A 17369-nucleotide genomic window follows, 5' to 3' on the forward strand; every position below is an offset into this window, starting at 1 on the left:
GTCGACCGCGCGCCACCTAGCTGAAGCCTTGGTTCGCGCCGCTGCAAAGCTCGACCTCCAACGACCACATCTGCCTCCTTGTTGTTGTCAACCAAGCCGCCGCTTGATCATGGGTCTTCCAGCGCGATCGTCCGCGCCATCAACCAAGTCGTTGCTCTATCGTGGGTGTTCCAGTCGCGTCGGGTTATTCTCTTCCAAGCGCCATTCTCTATCCACCTGTTGTCGTCGGTTCTGTTAGCAGTCGAATCGCGGCAGTCCGACCGATCGGTCTGTTGGGGTAAGTTCGGTTCTTTTTTTGGCAGCCCATTGTCATTTGGGGATTTTTGGGCCTAAGCTAACGTTTGCCTATGGATTTTGCAATTGGTTTCAGGAACGTGTGACGGTGAAGGAAGTTTGCAAGAGAAGTAAGGTCTCGTTTTGGGACAGTTCGTTATCCTGAGGTAAGTGGTTTACTGCCGGTTGCCCTAAGATCTTGTTAAGTCAGCTGAAAATTTTTGTGTCATTTATGGGTAAATTGTGATGGAATTTGATATGGGTAAATGTAGTTGGCGTATGAGAGTACTGTGTAAAGTTGGATGTAAGAGTAGACTAAACACTGTGATAAGGTTTGATGCATGAGTAGGCTAGGGATAGGGTGCTGATGTCGATGTATGAATAGACTGTGATAAAGTTTGATGTATGAGTAAACTATGATAAAGTTGATGTATAGGTAGTGGTGTTAAAATTTGATGTTGATTCATGGCCTTGATTGCATGCTTATGTCTGAGATTGTACTGACTATTTGTTGACTGTTTGTATGCTTATATTCATATGAGATTTTAGTGGTTGTTAGTGTTATCATTGGGCTATGCACATGCGAGCCTTCGGGCCACACCTTATGCTTATGTACGGTGTCTTTTTTTGGATCACCACTTGTGTTTATTTCTGTGACCTTTGTGTCACTACTTATGAAAGCGTGCCTTCAGCTTCACCGCTTATGTCTATGCCTATGTCTATGTCTATGATGCCCTTGTGTATTTTGGTCCAATGGATAGACTAACAGATCACTGAGTGGGCCCAGTAGTGGGCTGCTTACTGAGTATATTTTTATACTCACCATTTTCTTTCCCTATTTTTCAGGTAAGGGTAATAACTGACTGACACATGACAAGAGAGATCCGTGACTTGGCCATTAGGACGATTTACTGCTTTCGCACCTAGTATCATGTTTTGAAATCTGGTTTAGGAGTTAGGCGTCTTACACTTCCCTGCAAAATACATCAATTTTATTATTTGACTATTTTATTTCCTTCATTTTTAAAGTAAGGTTTAGGGGTACCCCGAACGGTAAATTTTATTTTATTTTATTTTGTTTTGTTTTAGTTTATTTATTATTATTTAATTACGTTTTCATACCTTTGCTCATTTGAGCATTATTAAATAAAATTTGGCTCTTTTATTTGATGGTTTAAAAGAAAATATACGATTAAGCCTATGCATGCATAAAGTAGCGTCCTATAATGTGATAAGAAACTAGGGTCGTTATAGTTGGTATCAGAGCCTAAGTTTTAGGTTCTGTAGACTGACTTACATTGTGAGTCTAATTTGTTCCTTATGGCCATAAATGGATCTTTCATCATCGTCAAGTATGTGATAACGGACAGAAATGCACGTTATCATAGTGTTAAATCCTTAAACAATGTTGGATTGCATTGATGAAATATGTTAAATTGCATCCATTAATCATAAATCCTATAATATTGCGGTCGCATGCGTCCAATGCATTAGAGCAATTGATCTTTATATTTTTATGCAGAATAATGCATTAACGCAATGCAAAGAATGCGATCATAGGAATACAATGGTCGAGTGCAACTTCACCGCAAAACTTTGCGTTGATCGTGCTCGCAAACATTCACCCAAGAAATTCACCGCAACATGGTGGACGCATCCGGACGAAAGGACAATTAAGATTGATGGGACAGAAAGCTGACGGCAGTCAGATCCAAATTAAGTTGACAACCGATAACGGTCACAAAGTACATCCAGCTTTATCGGTGACAATTATCCGACGCATCAGTCAAGAACTAAAGTTGTCTCATCTATACAACCAGGAGAGAGAAGCCGCATTTCACCTTTGATGCCCTATAAATACCAAGTGCATTATTCAGAGAAGGGGTTAAGCAGTCGATTACCTCATCACCATTACAAGTTCATACCTCTCAAGCATGAAGTTTGAATTTGACAACAATTGCCTCAATGCATTCAAAATTTTAAAATATGCGCTGATTACCACACCTGTCTTGATTGCGCCGGATTGGGCACTCCCATTCGAACTCATGTAGACGCAAGCGGGTATGGATGGGAGCTGCATTAACGCAAAAGAAGAAAAATATTTTGCATCCCATTGCATATGCGAGTAAAACTCTGAATCCTGCTCAACTTAATTATACCACCACTGAAAAAGAGCTTCTGACTGTGATTTTTGCGTTGGAAAAATTTCGGGCATATCTATTGGGAACCAAGGTACTCATTCACACTGATCACTCGACAATCAAATATTTGATGATAAAGAAGGACGCAAAGCCGAGGTTGATCAGATGGGTTCTCCTCCTTCAAGAATTTGATATTAAGATAATTGATCAGAAGGGAACAGAGAATCAAGTTGCGGATCACTTGTCCAGATTAGAAAATCCTGAGGTTGACCGTAATGAATCTGAAGTGAGTGTTGTGTTCCCGGACGAGCAGCTGTTTCGCATAGAAGAACTGCCCTGGTATGCGGACATCGTTATTTATTTGGTTTGTGAACAATTTCTTGAAGATTACACCTACCATCAACAGAAGAAGCTCAATAATGAATGCAAACACTATTATTGGGATGAGTCGAATCTATATAAAAGAGGTGCAGACCAAATCATTCGATTATGCGTTCCAAATGCTGCTCAACAACGCATATTATCACAATGCCATGATTCGCCATATAGAGGGTACTTTTGAGGACAACGTACTACAACCAAAGTTTTACAAAGTGGATTCTTCTGGCCTTCATTATTTAAGGATGTTGCTGACTACACAATGAAATGTGATTGGTGTCAACGCACCGGCAACATTTTATGGAAGAACGCAATGCCAATGAATGCCATCTTGGAGCTAGAACTATTTGACATATGGGGGATTGATTTCATGGGACCATTCCCTTATTCAAACCGTAAGCACTATATTCTATTAGTCATTAACTACGTCTCCAAGTGTGTAGAGGCAATTTCATACGCCACAAAGGATGCAACAGTAGTCTCCCAGTTCCTGAAGAAAAATATTTTCAAGCATTTTGGCACTCCTCATGCCATCATAAGTGATGAAGGATCACACTTTATCAACCACAATATAAAGGAGCTGCTGCGCAAGTATAATATCCTCCACAAAGTGGCCACCGCATACCATCTGCAAACAAATGGCCAAGCTGAAGTGTCCAATCAAGAAATTAAATTGATACTTGAGAAGATAGTCAATCCTTCGTGTAAGGATTGGGCAATGAAGCTTGATGATGCATTATGGGCATATCGGACCGCATTTAAAACACCTATAGGTATGTCCCCTTATACGTTGGTATTCGACAAGGCGTGTCACTTTCCTTTGGAGCTGGAATATAAAGCATTGTAGGCGGTCAAGAAACTGAATTTTGATTTGAAAAAAGCAGGGGAAGCGCGGAAAGTGCAACTGGTCAAGCTAGAAGAATGGAGGAACAACGCATATAAAAATGTGAAAATTTATAAAGAGCGCACCAAGCACTGGCATGATCAACGCATATGCAGTAAGAACCTCTAAGTCGGGCAAAAAGTCTTGCTTTTCAATTCACGTCTACGACTCTTCCCCGAAAAGCTAAAGTCTCGTTGGTCCGGACTATTCATAATTCGACAAGTACTTTCGCATGGCGCGGTGGAATTATCAAATAACGACGAAACTGACATATTCAAGGTCAATGGGCAGCGAGTTAAGGCATACCATGGAGAAGACTGGCATCGCCAAGTCAACTCCATGGAATTAAGAAACCTTGAATGAAGAAGGAAGTAGGTGGTCCCTGTGTTATCAGATGATCATCATCAGGGACACAAAGTTTTGGAAAATCTTAAGTCTTCAACTTTTTTCTCCACTACTCATAATTATCCTTACTTTACTATATGTTCATTTGTCACTTCTATTTCTAAAAAAACAAAAAAAAAAGAAAAAAAAAAGCCTTTTATTTTGTTTAAAATAATTTGACTCTCTCTTTGTTTTCCTTACAACAATCGAGGTGTTGGATTGCGGAAATGTTACACGAGGTAGCACTTATCTTATTCCATCACTGCAACCCAACGACGAATGATCGCCGCAAGATGGATGCGTCAATACAATGCGGACGACAACGCTAAATTTGGGGGTGTACTCTTCCTTATCCTTACTTCAAATTTTGTACTATCACATTGCATATTACTTTTCAAAGTTTTATCACCACATCCTCTTTGACTAGCACACACATATCACAAGTAGATAATTTTAGTAGTTTACCGCATATATTCTTTGCCAAGTATGATTTTAATGATGAAAAATATGCTTCTATCTCTTACGTATATACTAGAGTCAACGTAAATCTTAGGATAGTCACTTCATGAAATATTTCTCGAAGTTAGGGGTTTGCTAGCTTTCTTTCAAATTTTCTTTACAACGCATTCTATGACCATCCCAAGACTTATTTTAATCTTTTGGCAATAAGGACATTGCCGTATTTTAAATTTGGGGGTGGGGTATTTGTTTCCGACCTTGCTACAAAAAAAATTATAACAACTCCACTGTCAACGCAATGGGAAACCCATGTTGGTAAGAGTTAAGTTGTGAAAGGCACTTACTCGTAGTTGGATGTCCGCATGACACACGTGGGGGCAAGCCAAAACAAAAGTAAGTCAGCAGGATAAACGCATAAATAAATGACCGCAACTCCACTGCCAAGTTGGTATGAGTTTAGTCTAAGAAAGTGTGCATTGCTCGTAGTTGGATGTCTGTATGACACACGTGGGGGCAAGCCAAAAAGAAGGCAAGACACTCGGATTGGCGCAAAGTCAGAGAAAAAAATAGCAATGAAGAAAATTTTTGTGCAAGGATAAATCATTTAGCACCTCGATGGAAAATTTTCTTTTCGAAATAAATCATATGTTCCGGAATTCAGTAAAGTCCTTTTGAAAGTTAAAGCTTGCAATCCCTAAGTGTTAGAAGTATTTTAGGAAGAGATTTGAATAAGACTTAAGGAAATTCTGGCATATAGGATTTGAACGAAGTATCATTGAGAAATCTAGGGAAAGAACTTTGCAGCTAACTTGCTAAAAGAATCTTTAGCTTATGCTTGAGGACAAGCATTGTTTAAATTTGGGGGTGTGATAACGGGCAGAAATGCATGTTATTATAGTGCTAAATCCTTAAACAATGTTAGATTGCGTTGATGAAATATGTTAAATTGCATCCATTAAGCATAAATTCTATAATTTGCGGTCGCATGCGTCCAATGCATTAGAGCAATTGATCTTTATATTTTTATGCAGAATAATGCATTAACGCAATGCAAAGAATGCGATCCATAGGAATACAATAGTCGAGCGCAACTTCACCACAAGACTTTGCGTTGATCGTGCTCGCAAACATGCGTGGACGCATCCGGACGAAAGGACTTAAGATTGATGGGACAGAAAGCTGACGGGCAAGTCAGATCCAAATTAAGTTGACAACCGATAAACGGTCACAAAGTACATCCAACCTTTATCGGTGACAATTATCCGGCCATCAGTCAGGAACTAAAGTTAGCTCATCTATACAACCAGGAGAGAGAAGCCGCATTTCACCTTTGATGCCCTATAAATACCAAGTGCATTATTCAGAGAAGGGGTTAAGCAGTCGATTACCTCATCACCATTACAAGTTCATACCTCTGTTCATAGTTTTCTTTTCCATTTTACGGTGGAGCAAGAGAAAAGTGGTGACACTAGAGATTGACCAAGGCAGCTCGAGAGAGAACCTTAGGGCGTAAGAGCAGAGAGTGGGTTGACTCTCGCGAAAGCAAAAATATCTTTAGAGCACGGGTAGAAACAGTGTAACGCCTGGCAGTAAGAAATTGCTCCAGGCTCTTTACTATACTTGCATTGTTATTCTATACTTCATCTTTACACTTGGATTCCTCTGGGAAACTTGAATGCACAACACAATCCACCAACACATATCATCCATAATTTCCATTTCATAAAATTCAAGAATCAGTATGTTGTTTTAAAACCTTTAGGGAAATATATATATGTATGAAATTATTTTGATTTAATTTAAAGTTTAAAGTGTTGCGTGTGGTCACTAGGTATGGCACCACGAACTAGAAGAAGGGGTAGTCGAGGTAGGAAAGTAGTTGGGGAGCGGGACCCCGACCTGTAAGAACCCGAGGTGCAGAGCCAAGAGGTGCAGGACCCGCCATCTCGTGACCCCTCTAGGTCAACTTGGAAGAGGGTTAGACCAAGAAGCGGGACTCGAGCTTCGACTATGCCCCCACCAGGTTTCAAGAAGTATGATCCCCTGACATTTAACGGGTTTCTGAAAGACCCCACAAAAGCAGAATTGTAATTGTCCACTATTGAAGGGATCTTCCAGTACATGAGGTGTCCAGAGGAGCAGAAGCTTCAGTGTGCCGCTTTCGTTCTCATCGACAACGTCAAGCGTTGGTGGCACTCGAATGAGAGAATGATATAAGCCGGTGGAAGACAAGCCACGTGGGATCAGTTCAAGGAGCGGTTTTACGAGAAGTACTTCTCTGTTCATGTGAGGTACAATAAGCAGGCCAAGTTCATGAACTTGAAGCAGAGGACCATGACAGTAGAAGTGTATGAAGAGAAGTTTGACAAATTGTCTTTCTTCGCCGTTGACCTAGTGTTTACCGAAGCAAAGAGGGTCGAAAGGTTTGTGTAAGGACTCCGAGATGGGGTACGAGACATTGTGCAGGCCCTAGAGTCTCCCACTTATGCTACAACCTTTCGAGCAGCGGCTCGTATGGGTTGTCCTTCAGGGATAGAATTCCTAAAGTCCTTGACGAGGAACTGGCCCCCGGCCAGAAGAGGAAGGTTAAGCAAGAAAGCTTTGGGACCCTCTATAGAAGGTCTAGAGTACAACGTAGGATCAGTAGGGCATGCCCAACGACAAGCTACGAGTTCAAGAGGAGTTCAGAGGGAAAAGCCGGTGTGCAAGTCATGTGGGAAGCCGCCATTGGGGACGCTGTCTTGATTGGCAACTGAATACGGAACTTAGTTATCAAAATGTTAAGCAGATAGGGCATACGGCAGACCAATGCCCTAGTAGTGGTTCCAGATGTGCGGGGGTCAGCTCCGAGTTCGTATCAGGGTAGTTCAAACCAACAGCAATAGCAGGGTCGAATCTATACCACCACTCGTCGGGAAGTTGAGCACTCGGGAACAGTGGTGACAGATACGCTCCCAATCTTGGGGCACTATGCCTTGATGTTGTTTGACTCTGGCTCATCCCACTATTTCATTTCTTCGTTGTTCGTAAAGCATGCCATGTTAGTTTTTGAACCTTTAGGTTATGTTTTATCAGTGTCTACACCATCGGAGAAATTATGATAGCAAGTGAAAAGATAAAAGCATGTCAGTTAGAAATAGCAAACAACACCCTTGATGTGACTCTTATAGTATTAGACATGCGTGATTTCTATGTAATTCTGGGCATGGATTGGTTGGCTACCAACCATGTTAGTATAGACTATTCTCATAAGGAGGTGAATTTTAACCCCTCTAGAAAAGCCAACTTTAAGTTCAAAGGGGCCGAGACAGTAGTTTTGCCCAAGGTATTTCAGTGGTTAGGGCCAAAAGATTGATTAACTAAGGTGTCTGGAGTATCTTGGCTAGCGTAGTTGACACAAGGGAAACCAAGGTTGCACTAACATCTGAACCAGTTGTGAGAGATTATCCCGATGTATTTCCGAAAGAACTTCTAGGATTGCCTCCACCAAGGGAGATTGATTTTATGATTGAACTGAAGCCAGACACTATTCCTATATCCAAAACTCTGTACAGAATGGCTCAGGCAGAATTGAAAGAACTGAAGGTTCAATTGTAGGAACTGCTTGATAAAGGGTTCATACGACCCAGTGTTTCTCCATAGGGTGCACCAGTGTTGTTTGTGAAGAAAAATGATGGGTCATTACGTTTATGAATAGACTATAGGGAGTTGAATAAGGTAACCATTAAGAATAAGTACTCGCTTCCTAGAATCGATGACCTGTTTGACCAGCTACAAGATGCCACCATATTTTCCAAGATTGGTCTACAGCCAGGTTACCATCAGCTGAGGATCAGGGACAGTGATATTCTGAAGACTACATTCCGATCCAGATACGGGCATTACGAGTTCATTGCAATGTCTTTTAGTCTGACCAATGCTTTAGCGGTATTCATGGATTTGATGAACCGGGAGTTCAGGGACTTCCTAGACACCTTTGTAATCGTTTTTATTGATGACATCTTGGTATACTCTAAGACAGAGGCGGAACACGAGGAACATCTTAGGAAGGTCTTAGGAACACTGAGGGAAAACAAACTGTTTGCAAAGTTTTCTAAGTGTGAGTTCTGGCTATGGAAGGTGTCCTTCCTTGAGCACGTGGTGTCGAAGGATGGGGTTTCAATTGATCCAGCTAAGTTTGAGGCCGTTACCAATTGGCCTTACCCTACAAAGGTCAGTGAGGTGCGTAGCTTCCTGGGATTGGTTGGATACTATCGTAGGTTTGTAGAGAATTTCTCCAACATGGCCACGCCATTGACCTAGCTAACCAGGAAATGGTGCTTCATTTGTTTGGAGCAAAACATGTGAGGACAGTTTTCAGGACCTCAAATAGAGGTTGGTTTTAGCCTCGGTTCTCACCGTACCAAACGGTTCCAGGAACTTCGTGATTTACAGCGACGCTTCCAAGAAGGGTTTTGTTTGTGTGCTTATGCAACATGGTAGGGTGGTTGCCTATGCCTCCCGCTAATTGAAGAACCACGACCGCAACTATCCTACCCACAACTTGGAATTGGCAGCGGTAGTGTTTGCCCTGAAGATATGGAGACATTACTTATATGGGGAAAAGATCCAAGTGTTCACCGACCACAAGAGTCTGAAATACTTCTTCACCCATAAAGAGTTAACACATGAGGCAGCGCAGGTGGCTCGAGTTAGTAAAGGATTATGACTGCGAGATCCTCTACCACCCAGGTAAGGCGAATGTAGTAGTTGATGCCCTCAGTCGAAAGGTAGCTCATTTGGTCGCCTTGATTACTAAGCAAGTTTAGTTGTTTATAGATTTGAAACGAGCAGAGATTGTGGTGGCAGTGGGGGAAGTCACTTAGCAGCTAGCCCAGTTGACAATGCAACTAACCTTGAGGCAACGGATTATTGTTGCACAGCAGGGTGATCCCGACCTGGTTCAGAAGTGTTGTCAAGTAGGGTCGGGTCAGGCAAGTGAATTTTCTATGTCAGTGGACAAGGATCTTTTGTATCAGGGACGGTTGTGCGTCCCAGTAGATGATGGCCTGAAAGGAGAACTGTTGGCAGAAGCTCATAACTCTCCATTCTCGATGCACCCAGGTAGTACCAAAATGTACCAAGATGTGAAACGGTATTACTAGCTGTCTCTTATACACATCTAGATGTGTATAAGAGACAGGTATTGACAGTTGTGCGTTCTAGCAGATGATGGCCTGAAAGGGGAACTGTTGGCAGAAGCTCATAACTCTCCATTCTCGATGCACCCAGGTAGTACCAAAATGTACCAAGATGTGAAACGGTATTACTAGTGGCTCAATATGAAAAGGGAGATAGCTGACTATGTCAGTAGATGTTTAGTCTGTCAGCGGGTGAAGGCCCCGAGGCAGAAGATAACAGGCTTGCTACAACCATTGGATATGCCAGAATGGAAATGGGGGAGCGTGGCTATGGATTTTATTACGGGGTTGCCCAGGACAGCGAAGAGTTTCTCGATGATTTGGGTTGTGATAGACAGATTTACTAAAGTGGCACATTTTATTCCAGGAAAGCCCTCGTACGCGGTGAGTAAGTGGGCTCAGTTATATATGAAGGAGATAGTAAGGTTGCATGGTGTGCCAGTATCAATTGTGTTCGACAGGGACCCTCGTTTCACCTCCAGTTTTTGGAAGAGTCTCCAGGCATTTTAGGGTCGCGATTAAACTTCAGTACAGCGTTTCACCCCCAAACTGATGGGCAAACAAAATGTTTAAATCAGACATTGGAGGACATATTGTGCGCTTGTGCATTGGAATTCTTAGGGGGTTGGGGTTCCCACTTACATATGGCAGAGTTTGCTTATAATAATAGCTATCAGGCTACCATTGGCATGTCGCCGTTTGAAGCTCTTTATGGCAGAGGTTGCAGGTCTCTTGTTTTTTGGGGTGGGATTGGGGAGAGAAAACTGGTGGGAACTGAGTTAGTGGAGTTGACGAATGAAGCCATGCAGAAGATCAGGCTAGAATGCTAGCGGCACAAAGTAGACAGAAAAGTTACGCGGATGTTAGGTGTAAAGATCTGAAGTTCGAAGCAGGTGACAAAGTGTTCCTGAAAGTGGCGCCGATCAGGCTACCATTGGCATGTCGCCGTTTGAAGCTCTTTATGGCAGAGGTTGCAGGTCTCCTGTTTGTTGGCGTGAGATTGGGGAGAGAAAACTGGTGGGTACTGAGTTAGTGGAGTTGACGAATGAAGCCATCCAGAAAATCAGGGCCAGAATGCTAGCAACACAAAGTAGACAGAAAAGTTCCGCGGATGTTAGGCGAAAAGATCTAGAGTTCGAAGCAGGTGACAAGGTGTTCCTGAAAGTGGCGCCGATGAAGGGTGTCCTGAGAGTGTCTCTTATACACATCTAGATGTGTATAAGAGACAGGTTCGAGGCAGGTGACAAGGTGTTCCTGAAAGTGGCGCCGATGAAGGGTGTCCTGAGATTCGGGAAGAAGGGTAAGCTAAGTCCGCGTTTTGTAGGGCCATTCGAGATTTTGGAGCAGGTCGGCTCTATGGCTTACCGTTTGGCCTTGCCACCGTCTCTCTCCGCGGTCCACAATGTATTTCATGTCTCCATGCTGAGGAAGTATTTGGTTTATTTTAATTATTAAGGATGGATAGGTTTGAACATGAAATCATGCGTTAGACATAACTGATGCGTTTGCTCCCATGTGTCTAAGGTCATGCATCGGAATGATGATGCGTTAATCTTAGCATGCAATGACCACGTGTTCCTTTCACAAGTTTTCTTACGCTTGCGCCAAGTATAACACAAACGGAAGTTTCTCGGGTAATCCGAGGTCGAACACGGGGACTTGTCACTCAATACTATTTGTGAAGTGATGCGTTTGAGGCGAGGAATAAGAATAAAAATAAAGTGAAGAAAGTTTAAATGACTTATACACTACTCCTACTCCTAGCTAAACAGATTGAGCAATAGGAGGTTTACAATGAGAATAGGTAGAAACATAACAACCAATAACGCATTGTAATGTTTACTATCTTAAATCGCCCCAGTAATCCCAACTTGTTGCACTAATGCATCTCACCTCTTGGTGGTCAGCCGCATGACTATATTTCTATAGTACATGGTTGCGTTGAGCACAAGATTGTGCCTATCTCTAGGAATAATGCGAACCTTGCTTAGTGCATTCCATCTCTTACCTTCTCAGGCAGTTAGATGCGGCTATTTAATTTATAGACAAGCAATGCAACATCCCATAGACAAGCGTTGCTACAATCTTTTATCAAGCAAAGAGGATTAACTCACTATACTCGCACAACGCACACCTCTCGGTGGGTTGCTTCATGCGTCTTATCTCTAGGTTACATGATTGAGCATGCGATTGACTTTGATAAATAAACACTGAAGATAAAATATGACAGAGATGAAGATGATGAAGAAGACGGTAATGAAGGAATTAAGACTTGCATTGATCACAAAATATTTAATATCTCAAGCTAAAATATAATACAATACAGAGATTAGAAGGGAGATGAAGGAATCTGCGTCAAGACTGTCAGTGGTGCCATGGTTGAATGGTGGAGATGTCTCTCTCGAGCTCTATCTCCAGCGAATGCTCTGATCGTCACTCGGTCTGGGTTATGGAGATGATGAATTCTCACTGGAAATCTCTTTCAGGCTTTCATCTGTGATCACAAACTTCTGCCGAGGCAGAAGTTCGGATGTCTTAAAATGAAGATCTCAAGGGCTATTTATAGAGTTTGGATGCCGATAGCTGTAATGATGAAGGTATGGCTCACTGCTGCTTTTGTTGCGGTATGGGCGTTGTCACATCACCTTATCTTGTTGATACTCCCAAGGTATGCGTCCGAGCTTAATTCAGCTGAAGTTATCAATGCGTTCTACCCATCTTGTGATCTTCTATTATGGTTGTCAATCTGTGGCCGCATTCTTTATTTGTTCATCGCTTTCTCCATGCGTTAGACGCATGTGTTTACCGCAACTTCCATACATTAGATGCATGTGATTGTCGTCTGCGTCGTCTTTGCAGTAGACTGGCTTCATCGCATGCATTTGTCTGTGATTGTTAGCTTCAAACGCATGCGTGTGATTCCTGCGATAGCTACAAATATAAACACTTTGGCACGGAATAACACATAATATTAGGTCAGTGAGGATTTAGGTGCTAATCGACGCAAAACTTAATTTTTCACAAATTCCAAGTATTATTACTGCGTTTTCTACCTATTAGCCCTCATAATTCTAAATAAAAGGCTTATAATAACTGGCATTTCTGCCAGTTATCAAGTACTGTGTAAAGTTGGATGTAAAAGTAGACTGAACATTGTGATAAGGTTTGATGCATGAGTAGGTTGGGGATAGGGTATTGATGTTGATGTATGAACAAACTGTGATAAGGTTTAATGTATGAGTGAAGTTGATGTATGGGTAGCGGTGTTAAAGTTTGATGTTGATTCATGGCCTTGATTGCATGCTTATGTCTGAGATTGTACTGACTGTTTGTTGACTGTTTGTATGCTTATGTTCATATGAGATTTTAGTGGCTGTTAGTGTTACCATTGGGCTATGCACATTGCATGTGTGAGCTTTTGGGCCACACCTTATGCTTATGTACGGTATCTTTTTTGGGATCACCACTTGTGTTTATGTCTATGACCTTTGTGTCACTACTTATGAAAGCGTGCCTTCGGGTTGGCCCTTTATGCCTATGTCTATGTCTATGATGACCTTGTGCATTTTGGTCTAATGGATAGACTAACAGATCACTAAGTGAGCCTAGTAGTGGGCTGCTTACTGACTATATTTTTATACTCACCCTTTTCTTTCCCTATTTTTCAGGTAAGGGTAATGACAGACTGGTGCATGACAAGAGAGATCCGTGACTTGGCCATTAGGACGATTTACTGCTTCCGCACCTAGTATCATGTTTTGAAATTTGGTTTAGGAGTTAGGTGTCTTACACTTTCCTGCAAAATACATCAATTTTATTATTTGACTACTTAATTTCCTTCATTTTTAAAGTAGGGTTTAGGGGTACCCCGATTGGTAAATTTTATTTTATTTTGTTTTAGTTTATTTATTATTATTTAATTATGTTTTTATACCTTTGCTCATTTGAGCATTATTAAATAAAATTTGGCTCTTTTATTTGATGATTTAAGAGAAAATGTACGGTTAAGCCCATGCATGCATGAAATATTGTCCTAGAATGTGGTAGGAAACTAGGGTCGTTACAATTATTATTATGGCTATTTTCAAATATAGGAAAATGAACCAATATGTTTACAAATATTGCAATTTTCCTAGAATAAATTGTGATATTTTACTATTACTTGTAAATATTTTCAACAGCTTTATCATTTAAAATAATTTTCCTTATTATTATTTTAAAATTCGTGGTCATTTGCTTAAAAAACATGTATTTGATATTTGAATTTGGATTATTTGATTAATCTTTCAATTTTGTACTACTTTTTTATGATTTGATTATCTTTTTAATTTTAAACTTTGATTTAAATCAAGATTCTTTTTTAAAATTTCGTGATAATTCTTTCTTTTTTTTAAAAAAAAATTATTGGATTATTCGATTACCCTCTTACTTTTTAAACTTTAAATTAAATCAAAATAATAATAATTATTTTTTTTATTTCATTGAATAATAATCTATTAGTTAGTTTTTTTTTCCTCTAAGGATTTGGACTGTCTTGTTAAATTCATTTTTGATTTAGATCAATATATATATATATATATATATATATATATATATATATAGTGATATTTTTCTTATTCCATCAAAAGAAAATTATTGGATGATTTGTTAAACTCCTAATTTTAAACTTTAAATTAAATCAAAATATTTTCTACTTTTTTATTTATTTTGGATTTGATGATTCGATTATTCTCTTAATTTTAAACTCTAATTTAAATCAAAGTATTATTACATTTTATGTTATAATCTTATATATATATTATATATATATATATATAATATATTTAATTAATTTGGATGATGTGATTATCTTCTTAATTTCAAACATTAATTAAAATAAAATATTTTTTATTTTTGTATAAAATTTCGTTGAACCTTGTACCTTATTTCAATAATATCCCAAACTTTATAAAGTTGTATTAATACACTTAACCTTAAAAAATATTTTAAAAAATGTCATTGTTGCTGGTGTATAGAGGAAAATTGTTTATCTCAACTTCATCTCCTCTTTCTCTCATCCTTTCGATATATGCCTTAACACTTCCCTATCTATCATATTGTTTTCCTCTTTTCTTCAATGCATCTTAAACATTTGTTTCCATTCCTCTTTTCTTCAACTACAGAGATAAATGAAAATAATAGAACCAGTAAAGAATCTTATAACTTAAATATTCTACTTCTAACAAGGTCGTGCATAAATAGGTGAGTAGTGGTTAATATGTTGAGTTTTAATACACAAAACGAGAGGTAGGTTGAGAAAATTGGTCGTAATTTTTAAGCTAACGAGTAAAAGAAAGAAAACGTGTTCATTACCAAACTTGTAGAGATAAACTTTGTTGATCATTTTGCAATTCAAGTTAGTCTACTCGAGGTTTTTCCTTTTGTCATGTCTTTTGGTATTGAAGAGTCAAAATTTTGCTCAACCTGGAAGGAAAAACTTTAATTTGGGGTTTTGTGGGATTTTGACACAGACTTAAAGTTCTTAATTGTGTTTCATTTATGAGAAAAATGGTGTAAGAATTGAAAATATTATAGGGAAATTGTGAGTATCTATATGTATTATTTGAAATTGATTGTTTTCCAAGCTCAAGATACTTTTAAATTAGTTGATTATTTAGACCCCGTTTGGTAATCATTTTGTTTTTGGTTTTTTGTTTGTGAAAACTAAACATAATTCCTTTCATTTCTTACAATGATTTGTATATTTCTTACGTAAAATGGTTGAGTTTTTAGCCAATTTTTTTTTTTTAAAAAAAGGTTTTTAAAAGCTACATTTTTTTTTATTTTCAAAATTTGGATTTTTTTTAAACTAAAATATATAATAAAATAAGATATTTGAAGGTAGAACTAGTGTCTATAGACTTGATTTTGAAAAACAAAAAACCAAAAAATAAATAGTTACCAAATGTAGTCTTAGATGTTGAGATTTCTTATATCTATGTTTGAACATGCTAATTGGTTTCTTAAATTCTCCATTTCTTCCTTTGGATACTCCAAGGGCCTATTTGGGCCTAAGAGTGGAGTGGGGTGGAATTGGCTATAATAGCTCACTCCGTGTTTGGGGCTCTAACTATTTTTAGTTGGAGCTCCAATTTATCCTCAGATTATAACTTTAGGGAACATTGTTTCGAACCTCATGATCAACGTCGTTCACTATTTGTAACATCCCCTCTCTTTTCTCTTTTCATTTCTATCTCTGTTCTTGTTCGATCGAACAGTATGCACAAATCTGGTTTCGTTCTTCCTTCTTTCTTTACTTCTCTGGCTTCAGATCTGATTTCAGTGTCGTCTTCAGATCTAGTTTCGTGTTTCTTCATCTCCATCAGCTCCATCGTCGTCGAAACCAGATCTGTAGATGGTGGTTCTCTGTTGGATTTTATATTCTAAAACTCGTGGTTTGTAAACAATAAAACTTATTCTGAAAATTTAATAAGTTATTGAATATTTGAATTGCTTATTTCGTTTTAGAAATCCAATAAACTAAAAGGATCCATGACTATTACATGAGTACTTGAACTTTATGTGGAGACATAAAAGTAGATCAGGTTCGAGTAAATAATCAAAATGATCTATAGTATATGAATAAAGTTGGATGTCTTATTTTGATAACACTATTGGATGTGGCCTACTCTATAGTTGTTATAAAGACTTGTAAAGTGCTATAGATGATGTGATCCTAATTCGTACATGTTATAACATGAGGAGTGGGGGCGTCCTATACAATGGGTTAGTACAAGATCGGACCACGAAATCAATCACTCTTACTTTATAATGTTGTTTATTGTCAGTTTCAAAGCGATGACTTAGGTAACTTGACCTTAATCCTGAGCTAACTACGAACTCCTGTTTATTTGGGATTATTCTTAGATTTGCATAGATGAGGGTTGGCTCAATAAATCTCTATTTCAGAGGTAAGACTGGGTAGATAGCTGGGGACATAGGGTGCAAAATGGAATTCACTCCTACCTGCTTTCAGGGATAGTAGAGAAGTTGTTCCCTTAAGTGCTGACTTCGGGTCCTGAACAAGGGGCTCCACCCTCTCATTGGCTCGAGAGGGACTCGGTTTGTTGATTGGATCACATTAGAGGATCAGTGGGACTTAAGGAACAAGAGGTAATCTCAGGGGTAAAACAGACATTTGACCCAACCGTTATTACGAACAACTTACGAAGGGTTAACTTACTAATCATGGTTATATCGAGTGGACATAATATATCTACAGTAAAGAGAGTGCAAATATGAGCTTTAGTAGATTGACTCATTAGTTAACAAATGAGAGTTAATTTGGTGTAAAGAGTTTAGTCAATTAATCTTGGATCGTTGGAGCCCATGATCTGTAGATCCACGAGATCCCCTACTAGCTCGTAAATAGATTAGCCTTAGAGTAGCAAGATAAGTTAATTTGAAACGTTCAAATAGAATTAAGGGAATTAGTAATTATATGAGATATAATTACGCATTTAATTTTGAAATTAAGCGGAATTGGAGAATCGATTAATATTAAAATATGATTTAAATATTAAATTCATGAACAAAGATTCATGAAGGTGGAATCTGTATAAAATTAATTTAATATTTAATATTAAATTAATTAGAATTAATTAAATTATTTAATTAATTAATTATTAGTAT

Source organism: Benincasa hispida, chromosome 6 (genome assembly GCF_009727055.1).
Source record: "Benincasa hispida cultivar B227 chromosome 6, ASM972705v1, whole genome shotgun sequence".
NCBI lineage: Eukaryota > Viridiplantae > Streptophyta > Magnoliopsida > Cucurbitales > Cucurbitaceae > Benincasa > Benincasa hispida.